The sequence below is a fragment of the Podarcis tiliguerta genome (genome assembly GCF_965153285.1).
Source record: "Podarcis tiliguerta genome assembly, chromosome: 4".
Taxonomy (NCBI): domain Eukaryota; kingdom Metazoa; phylum Chordata; class Lepidosauria; order Squamata; family Lacertidae; genus Podarcis; species Podarcis tiliguerta.
In genome coordinates this window covers 10,863,816-10,882,098 of record NC_139537.1, presented here as the reverse complement: position 1 = coordinate 10,882,098, position 18,283 = coordinate 10,863,816, and positions in this window count along the sequence as shown.

Below are 18,283 nucleotides of genomic sequence, written 5' to 3'. Positions count from 1 at the left end.
CGGAACGGGTTAAGTTTGAGAACCAAGGTACCCCTGTAGTTCTTTTATGTGTATTCGTGTCTGTGTTTTAACAGTTTTGTGGACCGTTTAGAGAGCTCTTGGATTAAGTGGTTTGCAAATTGAAATAGCATCCTCCAACACCAATTTATTTATTTATTGAAAAACATGTACCCAGCCTTTCCCCTCCAGAAAAGGGTGACTCAAAGCAAAGCACGAGAGACTGATTGCTCTCCCAGTTCCTGCTTGCATTGGCTTGGCCTCTCCTACATTGAACATACAGACTTTCAACACGCCCACATTTTGTTGAATGCCAGTGTTGGGCACTCACTGCCCAGATGGCTGGAGCTGCAACACTAAAAGCCTGGTTTCTAGTGCTTTTGCATGCAGTTGGAAGCTGCCCAGAGTGGCTGGAGCAACTGAGTCAGATGGGCGGGTTACAAATATAATAATAATAATAATAATAATAATAATAATAATAATAATAATGCTCTGCTAAGCTACAGACCTTCCTCCCTTTTCTGAAAATTCTCAACTCTCCCCTTGAATATATGACTTTTTCTTTCTTTCTTTAGAAAAAGAAATTGTATACATGCAATTAAAAACAGCATTTCAAAATGTATTTAATATGCTGTGCTATAGTAGTGTCACCACAAGCAGAGGCTCCTACTCGTGGAACTACTGGAGCATCCAACCTCCGACAATTGCAGAGGAGTCATAATTTATTTCCACTCAAAAATAGACTTGTGTGTTGGAACTTAAGCATAATGTGGCACCTCAAAATAAATATGCACCACCAAACAGCTATTTCTCACTTAGCTGAGGGTACACAGTTTGCCCGTAAACCTGTGTCAGGTATTAATGGGCTGCCAAAAATAAGCCTAGGATGAAGCATTTAGCACCTCAAAAAATACATACCTTGGGTACAAGCTAATTAGCGGCGAAGCTGCAATTGTGGTTGGAGGCTACTTATCTTTAAGAGTGGGAATAAATTTATCATCCTCCAGTTAAGTGCTCAGCGCTCTAATTATGAAAAGGAACTGTAGGAAAGAAATATGCTGACAAATTCCCAGGCCATTTTCTAAAGCAGGGATGGGCAGGATTTGTTTTCCAACCCGAGGGCCACATTTGCTGATAAGGAACCTTCCAGGGGCCACAAGAAAGCAGTGGTCAGGGTAAAAGTGGGCAGGGGAATGGGTGGGACTCTTACCTTTGCAGAGTGGAGTGGGGTGCAGCGGGGAATGCATTTTATAATAACCATTTTATAATAGCCATAAAACCAGGGGGTGGAAATATTGCTTTAAAAAAACCCTGCTGAAATAATGGTGGTGATAATGATAAAGAGCAGCAGTGGCAGACCTTGTGGTCTCAACGTTCAGCAGCACCCTGTGCAACAACAAAATTCTGCACCCCTTGCCTCTCACAAAAGGTAAAAAGGTAAAGGACCCTTGGACGGTTAAGTCCATTCAAAGGCAACTATGGGGTTGTGGCGCTCATCTCGCTTTCAGGCCGAGGCGTTTGTCTGCAGACAGCTTTCCAGGTCATGTGGCCAGCATGAGACCATGAGACCAGCGGCAAGAGAGAACACTCTTCTCCTGAGTTTTCCAGCAGCTAGTATTCAGAAGCATTGCTACCTGCTGTTAGGTGTGTATGCAGGAGCCAGGCCCTGTGACCAGCACTGGGGCCTTCCTAAGTTTGTTCTGAAGAGGCAAGGCGCGGTCTCACAGGTGAAGCCAATTGGTAACTCACAGCACCTGGTGGCAAGAGTTGGAAAGGGTTATAAGGTCAGCATCTCTCTTCAGTTCTTTGCCACAGCAACACATTCCCTGCCTTGCTGCATTTGGGTCCTTGACTCCTTGCTCCTTGGACCCCTGCCTTTGTGACTCCTTGCTTCTTTACCTTCAGACCCCTGCCTTCGTGACCCCTTGCTCTTTGATCCTTGGACCCCTGCCTTCGTAACTGGTGTTGCTTCCCAGGAGGGAAAAGGGCAATGGGCAAGGAAAGGAGGATGTTTGTTTAGTGCCAATGCAGGAACACCAGACTGGCTCTGCCAGTGCTTTGAACCACCTGAGTCTCCCATCTGCCTTGTCCCTCCCCCTCCCAGTAATCAACAGAACAGTGACCCACCTGCTGGATAGTTTGCGAGAAGCTTCCTTCCCACCTGGCGCACTGCTTCTGCTGGGATGGTCAGGACAAGGACTCCATGCTGGACCCAGGAGCAGACCAAAAGCCAGCGTTGCTCAAGAAAGAGTCTTCAAAGGGCGGTGGGTGAGTTGTGAATGATTTAATTTCTTCATGCAGCTCAGAGTTAAACTACAAAACTCATTCCCAAGGAGGCAGTGACTGCCACCAACTGGGCTTGCTTTAAAAGAGGACTAGATAAATTCATGGAGGTGAGGGCTATCAAGAGCTGCTGGCCACAATGGCCATGTGCTACCTTCATTGCCAGAGCTTGCAGATTTCCCACAGGCTTTTGTTTGGCCACTGTGAGGACACAATACTGGACCAGATAGGCCACTGTGGCCTGATCCAACACTCTTATTATGGTTCTTATGATAAAGGCAAAGGGGTGAAGTGTCAGAGTGGAAGACCAGAAAAGAGAAATAGGGTCAATGTGGGAAGTTATCTGGGGCATGAACTAGAACAGAAAAGTGGGAAGCTACTGAATTAAAGTATGGCCAGCCTGTTCTTGGCCAGAGCAGAGGACCCTTCAAGGATTATGAACATCTTTCTTGAGAGAGAGAGGGATGGAGATATGGCAACACACATTGCGAAGAAATATCTAGCAGTCATTGAACAAGGTTATATTAATGCACATTCCAAACCTGTGGTTTCAAGCTGGCATGTATTAATCTACTGACATCTTGGGTAATAACACATGGCTGCCTTGGAAGAAGGATGTGGCACTTATCAAATAGAATTTGATGGCCAAAAAAACCCTCCATTCAGTGCAGAGTAACTGTGAAGGCAGAAGGGTTAGGGCAATTTAAATACAGTCAACCAAAGAAATGCAAAAGCACAAAGTTTCTGACCTTTGCATTTATGTGTCTGTCGTTGGCTGCCATGGAATATATACCGTAATTAACAAAAATGGTGGGATATAACTATGAAATTAGATAAATAATCCCACCCAAGCTCTCCCTGATACAGTATAGGCAGTGTGTTTCTTATGGGTTGTCTTCAACCAAGTCCTCCTCAAAGTAGACCCATTTACTTTAATAGATCCATTAAATTCAGTGGGTCTACTCTGACTTGAACTTAGTTGGAAACTACTCTGTATTTTTAAGCCCTAGCCTCCACATTTGGAATTGCTTGAATTTCCCATTGTAGATCTGTAAGCGATTGATCCAATCTTAGTACTGGGCTGATGGGTACTGTAGCTGGAAACATATCAAGGGCACTAGATTGGCATGGCCTGGCTTAAGCCATTCATAAAAGATTGTTTTGCAAATTGGAAGCGCAATCTTTTCAGAATTACATGCCACACAGTGAACTGAATAAATGATCAATTTTCATTATGCTGGTGATTTTCATTGTCAGGAAGTTTTACATCAAGTTCTCCACACAATGCTAATTTGTAGGGGGTTCTCTCTTAGAAAAATAACAATTTTAAAAAAATAATTCATTGCCACCCAATATTCCTTGGCATTGAATAACTGCCTTCTCAACAATGGTCCAAGCTTTGTGCCATTTACTTGAAAAGCCGTACACCTTGAAGTCATTATTGTTCATCTGAAGACAATTTAATTAGTTGACCTTTCTATAGTCTTCAGAGACATCATTAATTGCTCTCATTATTTGGGTCCTTTCAAATTCTTTCTTGGTAACAGCTTATTGATTCTAATTCCTTTTGTGACTAGTTTAATTTCTGTATCAGTTGCATCCTGCATTTCTCCTTGTTTACTCACTTGTCAGCAAAAGAAATTTGACTGGGGTCATAAAGCATACAGCATAAATCGAAATATTACTTTTGGAGTAGGGTGGAAGAGAAAACTCCCTGATTCTGAGTTCTAAGGATAACCCCTTCTGAATGCTGATTTTACTAGAAGAATTTGTAAAAATAATTTTGGCTTCTGAACATGTTCACATGTTAATTCCACACACATGGGCAATATTGTGCTTTGCTGCCCACTAGCCTTGTGGAGCAAGCAGCAGCCAGCTGCTCTGTCCATGGAGTTGTTCTTGGAAAATAGGTGTGTGGAGGAAAAAGCACAGGATCCACTATTTGCTGCTCAATTTGTTTTGATTTGCTGTCTGTCAGCCACATGGAACAATAGTCAGGCAGCTACTTTTAAATGTGTGTATTTTAAACGGGTGGGGTAAGCATGGGAATATTCGGTTATTTGTTTTGCTGCCTGCCAGCCATGTGGCAGGCAGCTGCTTGTGGCACTTTTTGAAAATGGGTGTTGAAGGGAGAGAAGAAATGTGGGACTTGTCTCTCTGCAGTGCTTGCTTTGTTACTTGCTGGCACATAGAGCTACTTGAGAGGTGGCTTGGTTGTCTATATGATGGGAAGGGAAGGGGAGGCAACTCTGTCCTGTTTCTGTAGCGTGCCCTGCAGCAAGGATTGTTCCAGCTTCAAGCAAGCAACTTGCTCCAACAAAGTTTGGGGGGCAGAGGCCTTTTATGACTCTGTCTGCAGACTACCTCCTCCAGCCTCCACTCCCTTGAGTTCTCTTTAGAGCACTATAAGGTTAAACCTCTGGCCTGAAGATGGGCATTGCTCCTTCATTCATAGCCTCATATCAGGTGCACTGCTGGACTGGTGATATGTAGCACCTGGTTCTTCAGGATCAGGAGAAGGTGTCTGAGAAATTCCAGGCTCTGGTGGGCCAGGTGGTTCCTTTGGGACTTATTGTACAACCGCCTCAGATGCAATGGTTTTCCTATCTTCTGCAGTTAGCTCTGAGCTCTGACCCAGGCATGGCTCCCTATCAGGTGCCTTTGCAGCCTCTACAGCTGGGTACAAGGGTTCCATCTATAGCACGTGTGGGGAACCTTTGGCCCACTGGATGTGGCTGAACTACAACTCCCATCATCCATTGGACATGCTTGTGGGGCTGTTGGGAGTTGTAGTTCAGCAACATCTGGAGGACCAAAGGCTTCTTACACCTGATCTATAGCTGCTGCTGCTTCTTCGGCGATCACTTGTAGCCGAGCAAGATTGTCTTCCATCAACACAGTTTTAACAGTGAGTCCGTAAGTGACTGTGGAGGCCAATTCTAGATCCACACATCCTTCCACAGTGGTTTCTGTGTGGGAGTTGATCATGGTGTGGATTTGCCAAGCGTGCCTTCCTCTTAGCATGTTTCTCCCTTACATCCTGAGTTTGAGTGTCTTCAAAGTCCATGACACCTTTGGTAAAGGCTGTTCTCCAACTGGAGCGCTCATAGGCCTGTGATTCCCAGTTTTCAGTGTGTACACTACATTTTTTTAGATTTGCCTTGAGACAGTCTTTAAACCTCCTTTGTTGACCACCAGCATTATGCTTTCCATTTTTAAGTTCGGAATAAAGTAGTTGCTTTGGAAGATGATCATCAGGCATCCGCACAACATGACCAGTCCAACAAAGTTGATGTTGAAGAATCATTCCTTCAAAACTGGTGATCTTTGCTTCTTACAGGACACTGATATTAGTTCTCCTGTCTTCCCAAGTGATGTGTAAATTTTTTTTGGAGACACCATTGATGGAATCTTTCGAGGACCAAAGGCTTCTTGTTGTTGTTTAGTCATTCAGTCATGTCCGACTCTTCGTGACCCCATGGACCAGAGCACGCCAGGCACTTCTGTCTTCCACTGCCACCCGCAGTTTGGTCAGATTCATGTTTGTAGCTTCGAGAACACTGTCTAACCATCTCGTCCTCTGTCGTCCCCTTCTCCTTGTGCCCTCCATCTTTCCCAACATCAGGGTCTTTTCCAGGGAGTCTTCTCTTCTCATGAGGTGGCCAAAGTATTGGAGCCTCAGCTTCACGATCTGTCCTTCCAGTGAGCACTCAGGGCTGATTTCCTTCAGAATGGATAGCTTTGATCTTTTTGCAGTCCAATGGACTCTCAAGAGTCTCCTCCAGCACCATAATTCAAAAGCGTCAATTCTTCGGCGATCAGCCTTCTTTATGGTCCAGCTCTCACTTCCATACATCACTACTGGGAAAACCGTAGCTTTTACTATACGGACCTTTGTTGGCAAGGTGATGTCTCTACTTTTTAAAATGCTGTCTAGGGTTCTTACACCTGACCTATAGCATCTCCAGTTAAAAGCATCTTAAATGGAGTGGAGACAATATTGGGCAAGACTAACTTTCCCTAACCTGGTTTTACACTGCAACTCCCATCATCCCAGACTACTGGCCAGGTTGACTGAGGCTGATGGGAGTTGCAGTGCAAAAAATCTATAGGATACCAGGTTGGGAAGGCTGGGCTCAATGGGCCAGTGGTCTGATTTCAGACACAGAAACTTGGGATTTGGAACATCCTGGCGTCATATTCAAAATGGAAGACATTTTAGAGTCCTTCACCTCACCGTTCCTCTCAAATCCTTCTGCTCCATGTACTTTTTTTAAAAAAGAAATCATGTTGTAAGAAAATTTCTCGTAAGAGAAACAAACCCTATCCATATGGTTGTCAGGAAAATTATCTTAAATGTGGAGACAAGAAAGTACTCTTCGACAAGCAAGACAATTACTCTAAAACATCAGAATCAGTCAAGTGCATAATGAATGGAAGGGAAAGTAGTTTAACATTTTGTTAGACAAATGCCTTATTGACCGCAGCCACAGATGCTGCAGCAACTGTTGTGGTGACTCTGTCAGAACCGGACTTTAAAGTCAATTCACGAGGGACTGATTCTTCTCTGATTGGCCAGCTGTTTCAAGGCTGTCAGTTCTCATGAAGTGTAAAGTTCTGGGATGATCTGGGAAGCAGGAATGCTTTTGCCATACTAGTTGCTGGAAACTTCAGGATGGATGATTGCTCTTGTGTTTGGGTCCTACTTGAGGGTTCCCCAAAGGCATCTGGTTGGCCACTGTAAGAATAGGGTACTAGACTAGATGGTCACCTGGTCTTTTCCAGCAGGCTCTTCTTATGTTCTTATGTCAACGCTACAATCGCAGCCACCACCACGAAAGGTGAACCATAAGCCCTGATATATTTGTTTGTTTTGTCCCCCCCTCCAAAAAACTAATGGTGCCATACATGTTGTTGTTGTTTAGTCGTTTAGTCATGTCTGACTCTCCGTGACCCCATGGACCAGAGCACGCCAGGCACTCCTGTCTTCCACTGCCTCCTGCGGTTTAGTCAAGCTCATGCTGGTAGCTTCAAGAACACTGTCCAACCATCTCGCCCTCTGTCGTCCCCTTCTCCTTGTGCCCTCCATCATTCCCAGCATCGGGGTCTTTTCCAGGGAGTCTTCTCCTCTCATGAGGTGGCCAAAGTATTGGAGCCTCAGCTTCAGGATCTGTCCTTCCAGTGAGCACTCAGGGCTGATTTCCTTCAGAATGGAGAGGTTTGATCTTCTTGCAGTCCATGGGACTCTCAAGAATCTCCTCCAGCACCATAATTCAAAAGCATCAATTTTTCGGCGATCAGCCTTCTTTATGGTCCAGCTCTCACTTCCATACATCACTACCGGGAAAACCATGGCTTTAACTATATGGACCTTGGTCAGCAAGGTGATGTCTCTGCTTTTCAAGATGCTGTCTAGGTTTGTCATTGCTTGGTTTCTCATTGCCATCCATACCCACCCACTTCCAGATGAGCCCGAGAGGATGTACATACCTACCAAGTGCCCTGGAAAAAATGGGACACTCTGTTTTCTCTCACAATATTGCTGTGGCCATTTTGGGTGCCATGCTCTTGTGCCATGCTCTTGCCCCCCAAAAGGGATTTTGAGGGGGTTGAGAGTGTGGCATAAGTCATGTGACTCACCCAGAAGCATTTTCCAGAAGCCGTGTATCCTGATTTTGGCTTTGGAAAAGTTGGATAGTATGGAAGTAACTAGCCTGAGGGACGCGGGTGGTGCTGTGGGTAAAATCTCAGTGCCTAGGACTTGCTGATCGTAAGGTCGGCAGTTCGAATCCCCGCGGCGGGGTGAGCTCCCATCATTCGGTCCCAGCTCCTGCCCACCTAGCAGTTTGAAAGCACCCTAGTAGATAAATAGGTACCGCTTTATAGCGGGAAGGTAAACGGCATTTCCGTGTGTGGCGCTGGTGCTGGCTCGCCAGCTGCAGCTTCGTCATGCTGGCCACGTGACCTGGAAGTGTCTTTGGACGGCGCCGGCTCCTGGCCTCTTGAGCGAGATGAGCGCGCAACCCTAGAGTCGGTCACGACTGGCCCATACGGGCAGGGGTACCTTTACCTTTTTAACTAGCCTGAGCTCACCCAGTAAGCTTTGCAGCCATCCAGATATTTTAATCCAGCTCTTCCCCCGTGAAGACTCTAGTCCATCCTTCACTAACTTGATGCCCTCCAGATGGTTTGGACCGCATTGTTATTGTGCGTACTTTCATGCTAATCGACCTTCAACTTTATTAGCTGGAAGCAATGTATAAATGCAGGTATTAGTACGCTTAGTTTTGGAAGAAGAGTCAACGGAAGGTTGAATCTGACTGTGATAAAAGATGGTATGGATGAGGTGAAAAGACAATGCAAGGCATGACCAAGCCCTCCAGGCTGCAATCCTTCTTCTGAAAAGAGCTGTGATTCAGAGTGACAGAGAACAAGGACAGAGCTGCGCTGCCCTTGAGCTGGTAGGGTTTGCAGGAGTCCAACACATTCTGTAGAGCATCAGGTTGGGAAAGGCTGTGCTAGCCAGAAACTACTAGGTCTTATATCGTTTGGCTCCTGGAGACCTTACTGGGGTGGAAAGGTAGGAGAGATGGGAGTGGTGGGAAGAGAGAGAGGGAGGAGAGGGGGAGAGAACACTTATTGAAGCAGAATTCCTTCTTGGTGGGCCAATGTCCCTTCATCCTTCTCCAGGCTGCTGAGATTCAGCCATAACTTCATGTCCTCTGTGATGTATTGCCTCCTGAGTGAGATAGCTCACCATTGTACATCCCTTTGTGGCAAATTCCAATCTCTCTCTCTCTCTCTCTCTCTCTGTGTGTGTGTGTGTGTGTGTGTGTTAAGGTTAGGTATGGAGAAGAAATACAATCCTGTTCACGTTCAACAGCAAACCTATCAAATCCACTCTTTCCACAACAAGGCATAAAGGCTAGCTGCCAACCTCTGCTTTAGCCTATGTGGCTCATATAGGCTGATTGGTCCCACTGTTTGACATTGTATTTGTGTGTGTGGCATATTTGTGCTCCTGGTCAGACTCACTGTGGTCAGTGTGTCTTTAGCTTCTTTCCTTAGATACCTCTTCGCCTTACAAAAACTCCTTCAGAGAATATTGCAAATCATGAGAGCACCTGGTCATAGCTTGTTGTTGTTGTTAATGGACACCTGAGCTAGACTGGCATGGGATAATGGCGACAGTTGGGAAGCACCTGTAATAACTGGCAAGTGAAATGCCTACCAACTGATGTGGCATCTGCCTGAGGAAGGAAAGCAAAGGTCAGTTCATTTTGTATCTCGGTGATTTAGCACTTCTCCAGGAAGACTGACACGGGGAAAGTGAGACAGAATGAAAAGCGCTCATCCAGGGAGCATCTTCCAGTGATTACAAAGTAGGCAAAAGGGTCGGGCAGCCCAGTCGCTTCAAGGAATACAGCACAACCCAGAAGTGCATAGTGAATCACAAAGTCAAATGTGAGGCACTGACAGAACGGCAAACCGCCCAGGAAAAAACATCTGGGGCGATTTTTTTCATTATTATTTCGTGGGGGGTGGGGGTGAGAGGTTATTGCCCAAGGAGAAGAATAGAACTGTGATTATCAGCATTAACCAAGGCATGGGCCCAAAAACACTCTACTTGTTATTCCCAGCCAGTGGCATCCAGAGGCATGCAGTTCACTTTCCTCAGTATTGTCTACACTAACTGACAGCAACTCTCCAGAGTTTCAGATGGGTTGAGTTCAGTCAGAACTTGGATTGGCTTAGAAATAAGTTGAACTATTCACCATTTAAAAATAAAAACCTAGACCATATTTCTGAAAATGTTGGATGTTTGATACATTTCCCTCAACAAAACCCAATATGCACTATTTATATTGCAGACTGTATGTGGCAGATGTTCACCCGCAGGTACATCCCATAATTTTGCCATGAATGCATAGCTATCCACATAAAATTTCCCCGTGTTGAGGCCGGGGCCCCCACAGCGGGTTCCCTATGAAAGCGAGGTTGTCTTCTCCAACTCCATTCAATGTTGATTGGCATCAGCCACAATTTCTCCTCTTGTCAAAGATGCATCGTGCCAATTACCGAAGATGATGTGCCGTTGCTTAAAACTGATTACAAATTGCTTCTGACTGATTGGCAGAATAATGAAGTGGAGGGGGAGATATCTGGGAACGAGAGCTGGGCACATGGAGCATCATCTCATGCCAGTGGGTTCTGCAGATGCTATTTATCCAGAGTTGCTTTGAGCACTGACTCATCACAGGATGGGTGACTCGAAACAGGTTCAGCTAGATGGTTCAGCCTTGCCACTTCCCTGCATCACTGATTTGCACATCTAGACTTTCACTGTGACACAAGCGCCCCTCCATCAGTGTAGAGATTCCTGCTCTGCCCCACTGTATGTGTGGGTGAATGTGCTGCCAATGATGTATTCAAAGCCATGACTCTGTCCCTGCCCCCTAAAGTATTCTGGGAGTTATATGGTGCTGGGAGTTAATAAGAGACCACTAGAGACTTCATAGGGATACAACTCCCATAATGGTTTAACACTCAATCCTTCTTCCCAGGGAATTCTGGGAATTCTAGCTCTGTGGAGAATAGGGGCCTCCTACCAACTCTCTAGGGGCGTGGGTGGCGCTGTGGGTTAAACCACAGAGCCTAGGGTTTGCTGATCAGAAGGCTGGGGGTTCGAATCCCTGCCATGGGGTGAGCTCCCGTTGCTCGGTCCCTGCTCCTGCCAACCTAGCAGTTCGAAAGCACATCAAAGTGCAAGTAGATAAATAGGTACCGCTCTGGTGAGAAGGTAAACAGCGTTTCCGTGCACTGCTCTGGTTCGCCAGAAGCGGCTTAGTCATGCTGGCCACATGACCCGGAAGCTGTACGCCGGCTCCCTCGGCCAATAAAGCGAGATGAGCAATGCAACCCCAGAGTCGGTCACGACTGGACCTAATGGTCAGGGGTCCCTTTACTTTTGCTACCAACTCTCTGTGCCCTTAACAAACTACAGCTCCCAGAATTCTGTGGGGGAAGCCATGGCTGGAGGTAGGAGGACCACCTGCTGAGGGCCTGAAGGACCCTGCCCTTGCCTCTCTCCACCTGGCAGGGCTTGGCAGGCTTCACAAGGACTGCAGCTGCTTTTAAATTGTTTATTTTTATCTGTGTTGTCTTAAATGAGACCATCTTGCCTGTGAGCCCTGGGCGACCCGCACCCTGCCTTGCTGGCCCTTTCCCACCTGGCCCTGGAGAGTGGAGTGCGGACTGACTCCAGCTACAAAAGCTGAAGCTTTACGGGGGGGTTGAGAGAGCTGTTGCTGTTACTGATACTATTGTTGTATCTTTAGTTTTAGATCTTATGATTTACGTGGAAATGGTTTCCTTTTGGTTGTGTGCTTTGCAATGTGTTTTATTTATTGTTTATGGTTATGTTTGCAATTATGTAAATCTTGTCATGTTGTAAGCCGCCCTGAGCTTAGTTTCAACTATGGAAAGGCGGCATACATATAAAATGATAATGGCGATGATCATGACTGCTTAAAGTGGCGTCGTAGTGCATTAAACAAATGGTGTGAATGTGGCCTAGGTCTCATACACATTTGTGGGTGAGTGATATGGAGAAGGTCAAAAGACTACAATGAATTAAGGTCTGGAGTTCTCTCCCGGGACATCCTGCATGCAAATTATCTGCTAATAATCCTCTTATATCTTCAAACCTCTTTAATTTCAGCTCATGATCTATTTCTTTATAAGATACCCAGTCATTTCTCATATCCCCCCCCCCCCCCAATGGATATCACCTCCAGCGGAGAAAGCCACCATGGTGTTTTTTGTTACAATATTTTTTTATATTTTTCCTGTACTTCATACACTGCTTTCCTTACTACATGATTCAAAAAAGCTTTATGAAGTTTAACCTCACATACCACAAAAATGCATGCCAAGCAAATCCAGAGGAAAACTGGGACACACGAATCACATGCATCGTGTGAGGGCACTGTGCCCCAAAATGTGTGCCTTTTAGAAGAAGAGGAGGAGGAGTTTGGATTTGATATCCCGCTTTATCACTACCCTAAGGAGTCTCAAAGCGGCTAACAATCTCCTTTCCCTTCCTCCCTCACAACAAACACTCTGTGAGGTGAGTGAGGCTGAGAGACTTCAGAGAAGTGTGACTGGCCCAAGGTCACCCAGCAGCTGCATTACAGATTACAAGTTCGCCGCTCTTAACCACTATACTATGCTGGCTTTTAGAGTCATGATCTCACATGAGAGAGCCCCCAAAACAGGATGTTCAGTTGAGGGGTATGCAACTTTCTACCTAAGAACTCAGAGATCTAAGAACTAGGGTTGGTAATACTTAGTTTGTTCATCCAGTATCATCCACTAACACAAGGCACAACTAACACAGCTATCTTCAAGCTGATGGCTTAAGGCTCCAGGAAAGGAGAGTCCAACTAAACATCAGGAAAAATTTCTGACAGTAAGAGATGTTCAACAGTCTCCCTCGGGAGGTTGTGGACTCTTCTTCCTTGGAGGTTATTAAGCAGAGGTTGGATGGCCACCTGTCTAGATGATCTAGATGAGAATCCTGCATTGCAGGGGGTTGGACTAGATGACCCTTGGGGTACCTTCCAATTCTACAATTCTATGATTGTATGATTCAAAAGAGCTTTGCCTGAGCATCATCAGTTAATGTAGACAATACTGCTCCAGGTGACCCTAAAGGTAAAGGGACCCCTGACTGTTAGGTCCAGTTGCGAACGACTCTGGGGTTGCGGCGCTCATCTCGTTTTACTGGCCAAGGGAGCCGGCGTACATCTTCCGGACCATGTGGCCAGCATGACTAAGCCGCTTCTGGTGAACCAGAGCAGCACACAGAAACGCCGTTTACCTTCCCGCCGGAGTGGTACCTATTTATCTACTTGCACTTGACATGCTTTCAAACTGCTTGGTTGGCAGGAGCAGGGACCAAGCAACGGGAGCTCACCCTATCACGGGGATTCAAACCGCCAACCTTCTGATCAGCAAGCCCTAGGCTCTGTGGTTTAACCCACAGCGCCACCCGCGTCCCTACGTAAATATAAATCAGGGGTGGAGAACATTTTCCACCAATTGTCAAATTACAGTTCCCGTTGGTCTGGCCGTTGGTCGTGCTGGCTGGGGCTGATGGGAGTTGTGGTACCGCAATATCTAGAGAGCCATAGATTTGCCAAACTTGGAGAATGGCATCATTTTATGTCCACATGAATGAGATGCCTGCCTCGTGCACCAGAGCTTAGATCTCATTCTTTCAGCTGCTACCATTCATTTAATGACACTGAAATGAAACAAAAGGTGAAAAGCAGAACTGAGAACTCCGTCTGTATAAAACTCTGTGAACCAAAACTAATGATGCTTCCCCCCCCCCTTCACTGCCACCTCCACTCCAAGCATCACCTCTGTTATTTTTATATTCAGAAACCAAGGAGGAGGAACGATATGGAGATGTTCCGTGCTTATTTCAGTAATGTTTAACAAGCAACATTGACAGCGCTCTCTGAATATTACACACGTACACAGCTGCTCCCCTGTGCCAGCTAACCAATCGCCAACACATCTCGCCCTAATTTAATCTGAGATGTATAGCTATTTCAACTACTGCCTCTGTCTTTCAACTTCAGACTTCTTGCATTCAGCATCCAGTAACCTGAGCCAATCATGTACAGTGGTACCTCTGGTTGCAAACGGGATCCGTTCCGGAGGCCCGTTCGCAACATGAAAAGAGTGCAACCTGAAACGCCGTATCTGCGCAGGTGCGCGGCGCAGTTTGGCGCTTGTGTGCATGCGCGAAGCATGATTTAGAGCTTGTGCACATGCGCGAGCGGCAAAACCCAGAAGTAACCCTTTCCGGTACTTCCGGGTCGCCATGGGATGTAACATGAAAAAGAACATAACATGAAGCAAATGTAACATGAGGTATGACTGTAGAGCTATCCTGATCTGCTATCCTGACAAACATAAGAGCCTGCTCAATCAGGCCAACGGCCCATCTAGCCCAGCATCCATTTAGTCCAGGAACCATCCAGATACTTGTCAGCAGAGGCAGTTTTAGGGTACCATGGCTGCTTCAGCCACACTGAGCACTGCGCTGCAAGGGAACACTGCAACAATGGTGCAGAAGAGAGCATGAGAGCTTGGGGCTGCTGAATTTTTTTTTTTTTTAAATTATATTTATTAAAGGTTTTATAATTACAGACGAAAAGATAAAGACATTAAAAAAATTAAAAGACAATGCATCAAAAATAAAAGAAAAAATATATCAACACAACATAGAAAAAGCAAACACATTTAAAAACACATCCATTTTCCATATCTTTATCTTTCAATGACTTATTTCCTCGACCTCCTCCCACCTCCCATTTTTGTATTCTAGTTAATAATTATATCAGCAAATCCTTTCCATCTTTCACTGCTTTCTATCGTTCAATTATCTTAATTTATTTTAACCTTATCTTACCATCAAAATCTTAAAATTTATCTGTACTTAAATCCTTATCATATTTCTACTAAAGTCATATAATTTCATTCCACCATTTCCCAATATTCCTTAATTATGCTATATTACTCTGAATAAAATTTCCCAATCTTCTTCCACCGTCTCTTCTCCCTGGTCTCGGATTTTATCAGTCTTTTCTATCAGTTCCATATAGTCCATCAACCTGGTGCTCTTCTATCTGAGGCTCTTAACTCTTCTCCCTGTCCTGTCTGCAGATTTCTTTTGATGCCAAAGAGGGGCTGCTGAATTTTAGCTTCACCCAAGGCACCACTGAAAGTCTGCCACTGCTGTGGGAAACCCTCAAGGAGGACCCGAGCAGTACTCTCCCTTTCCATGGTTCCCAGAAACTGGTACTCAGAATACTCTCTCCAGCTGTTGAGGCAGACTGTAGCCATCGTGGCAAGCAGCTCTTGACAGCTGTGTTCTCCATTAATTTGTGCAATCCTGTTTTGAAGCCATCTAAGTTGATAACCATCACTGCCTCCTGGGGGTGGGTGTTCCACCATTTAGCTACACACCGATTTTCATTGACTTAGAGTGAAACTTCTTCTTAATGTCTGGTATAAAAAAAGGTAAAGGGACCCCTGACCATTAGGTCCAGTCGTGGCCGACTCTGGGGTTGCGGCGCTCATCTTACTTTATTGGCTGAGGGAGCCGGTGTACAGCTTCCGGGTCATGTGGCCAGCATGACTAAGACTCTTCTGGCAAACCAGAGCAGTGCACAGAAACAGCATTTACCTTCCCGCCGGAGGGGTACCTATTTATCTACTTGTACTTCATGCTTTCAAACTGCTAGGTGGGCAGGAGCTGGGACTGAGCAACAGGAGCTCACCCCATTATGGGTATTCGAACCACCGACCTACTGATCAGCAAGCCCTAAGCTCTGTGGTTTAATCCACAGCGCCACCCACGTCCCTACTGTCTGGTATAGGGATGGCATAATAATATTCTCTGGTATAGAGCCTCTTGGGCTTGCCGATCGGAAGGTCGGTGGTTCACTTCCACGTGATGGGGTGAGCTCCCGTTGCTCTGTTCCAGCTTCTGCCAACCTAGCAGTTCAAAAGCACACCAGCACATGTCGATAAACAGGTACTGCTGCAGCGGGAAGGTAAACATTTACCCCAAGCCCCACCTTCAGCTGTGCCACTATAAACTCCCACCACCACGTCTCTTAGTAATGTGACCATGTTTTGGGGTGCTGTGCTTGTGCTGGTACAGAAACCCCATTAAAAATCTGGGACTGTTCACTTTAGCTCTCGACCAAGGGAATAGAACCCATTTCTTTGTGATTTACGACACAGTACTGAGCAAGTGCCGAGTCTGTAGAGATATTTGTCTTTCGGAATGTCAATAATCACACTGTTTAATTTCCTTAATGAGAGATTCTCGTGGCTTGCCGGGGCCTTGGAGAGTTTGGGCTGGCGTAGACTCAGGCTGACATAGACTCTGCCAGGAGTCTTTTAAGGCACACCATGTTGTCAGAGCAAGTCAGTACACAGAGAAGAATGTAATTACTAGAGCTTTGATGGGAGATAAGAGGTCAGATCTGAGAGAAGAGCTCCTCATTTTCTTGTCGGAGGTTGATGTAACTTTGCAAAATGTACCCTTTCTTCTCTTTCCCCAAACACTCGCAGGCCTAAGATGTGAATTATAATGAGGAATGGGAAGCATGCATGCATGGCAAGGGAGAGGTGCGAAGTTCATGCAAGATTGTCTTCAAAAACACCGAGTTACCGATTTTGAGTCCTGTTTTTATTTCATTTGGACTTTGAGCTGGTTTACATGTTTGAAATCTGCAATTTCAAACACACATAGAATCATAGAATCGGAAGAGACCACAAGGGTCATCGAGTCCAACCCCCTGCCAAGCAGGAAACACCATCAGAGCACTCCTGACATATGGTTGTCAAGCCTCTGCTTAAAGACCTCCAAAGAAGGAGACTCCACCACACTCCTTGGCAGCAAATTCCACTGTTGAACAGCTCTTATTGTCAGGAAGTTCTTCCTAATGCTTAGGTGGAATCTTCTTTCTTGTAGTTTGGATCCATTGCTCCGGGTCCGCTTCTCTGGAGCAGCAGAAAACAACCTTTCTCCCTCCTCTATGTGACATCCTTTTATATATTTGAACATGGCTATCATATCACCCCTTAACCTCCTCTTCTCCAGGCTAAACATGCCCAGCTCCCTTAGCTGTTCCTCATAAGGCATCGTTTCCAGGCCTTTGACCATTTTGGTTGCCCTCCTCTGGACATGTTCCAGTTTGTCAGTGTCCTTCTTGAACTGTGGTGCCCAGAACTGGACACAGTTCTCCAGGTGAGGTCTGACCAGAGCAGAATACAGTGGCACTATTACTTCCCTTGATCTAGATGCTATACTCCTCTTGATATCCTTGTGTGCAGGGCTTTTTAAAAGGGGGAACTCACAGGAACTCAGTTCTGGCACCTCTCAGGCAGCTGCCATTGCCGTTATGAGAGAACAAGGGTGGCATTCGTGGTGAGTCTTGGAACCTCTCAAAAAATAGCACTGCTTCTGTGGAAGTGTTCAAGCTCAGTAGCAGGCTTGCAGCACAACAGGGATTGGGTGCTGTCCCTGGCTACGTAAACATCTACCTCTGCACTGGAAGTGGGCTCACACTTGTCAGGATCTGTATGGTTGCAACTGTCTGAGAAAATGCCACGGTAGTTGTGCAAACCTTATAAACAACCTTATAAACCTTGCAAACAAGAGTAGTGGGTTAGTGTTTTTTACCAAGAAAAATAGGTGCTGGAACTCAGCAAGAAGTTGTTACAGTAAGTCTCTGGCTGACTCGGGGCAGCCCTGAACAGACGCCGGTTTGACAACAGCCTGCGGAGGTGGCAAAAACTACGACAAGCTGTCTTCCTAGTTGGTTGGGGGGGGTCGCCCCTGGTTCTGGTGCAGGTCAAATAAATGTACCCGGAAGGGCGATTGTGCAAATGCACCTGTGTGTAACAGTAGAAAGGTAAAAGGTAAAAGAGCCCTGGATGGTTAAGTTAAGTCAAAAGTGACTATGGGGTTGCGGTGCTCATCTCGCTTTCAGGCTGAGGGAGCTGGCATTTGTCCACGGTGTTTGGTCATGTGGCCAGCAGGACTAAACCTCTTCTGAAGCAACGGGGCACCGTGATGGAAGCCAGAGCGCACGGAAACCCCGTTTACCTTTCCGCCACAGCGGTACCTATTTATCTACTTGCAGTGTTATGCTTTCGAACTGCTAGGTTGGCAGGAGCTGGGACAGAGCAATGGGAGCTCAGCCCGTCACTGGGATTCAAACTGCCGACCTTCTGATCGGCAAGCCCAAAGGCTCAGTGGTTTAGACCACAGTGCCACCCGTGTCCCTGAAGCAGTAGAGGCCTGGCTGGAATGCTTAAAAACTGCTGCCACTACACAGGAGCTGCTCCACCACTGAACTATGGCCGCTCTCCATGGTGCTGAATCTTGGACCTCTACTGGCCATCTTCA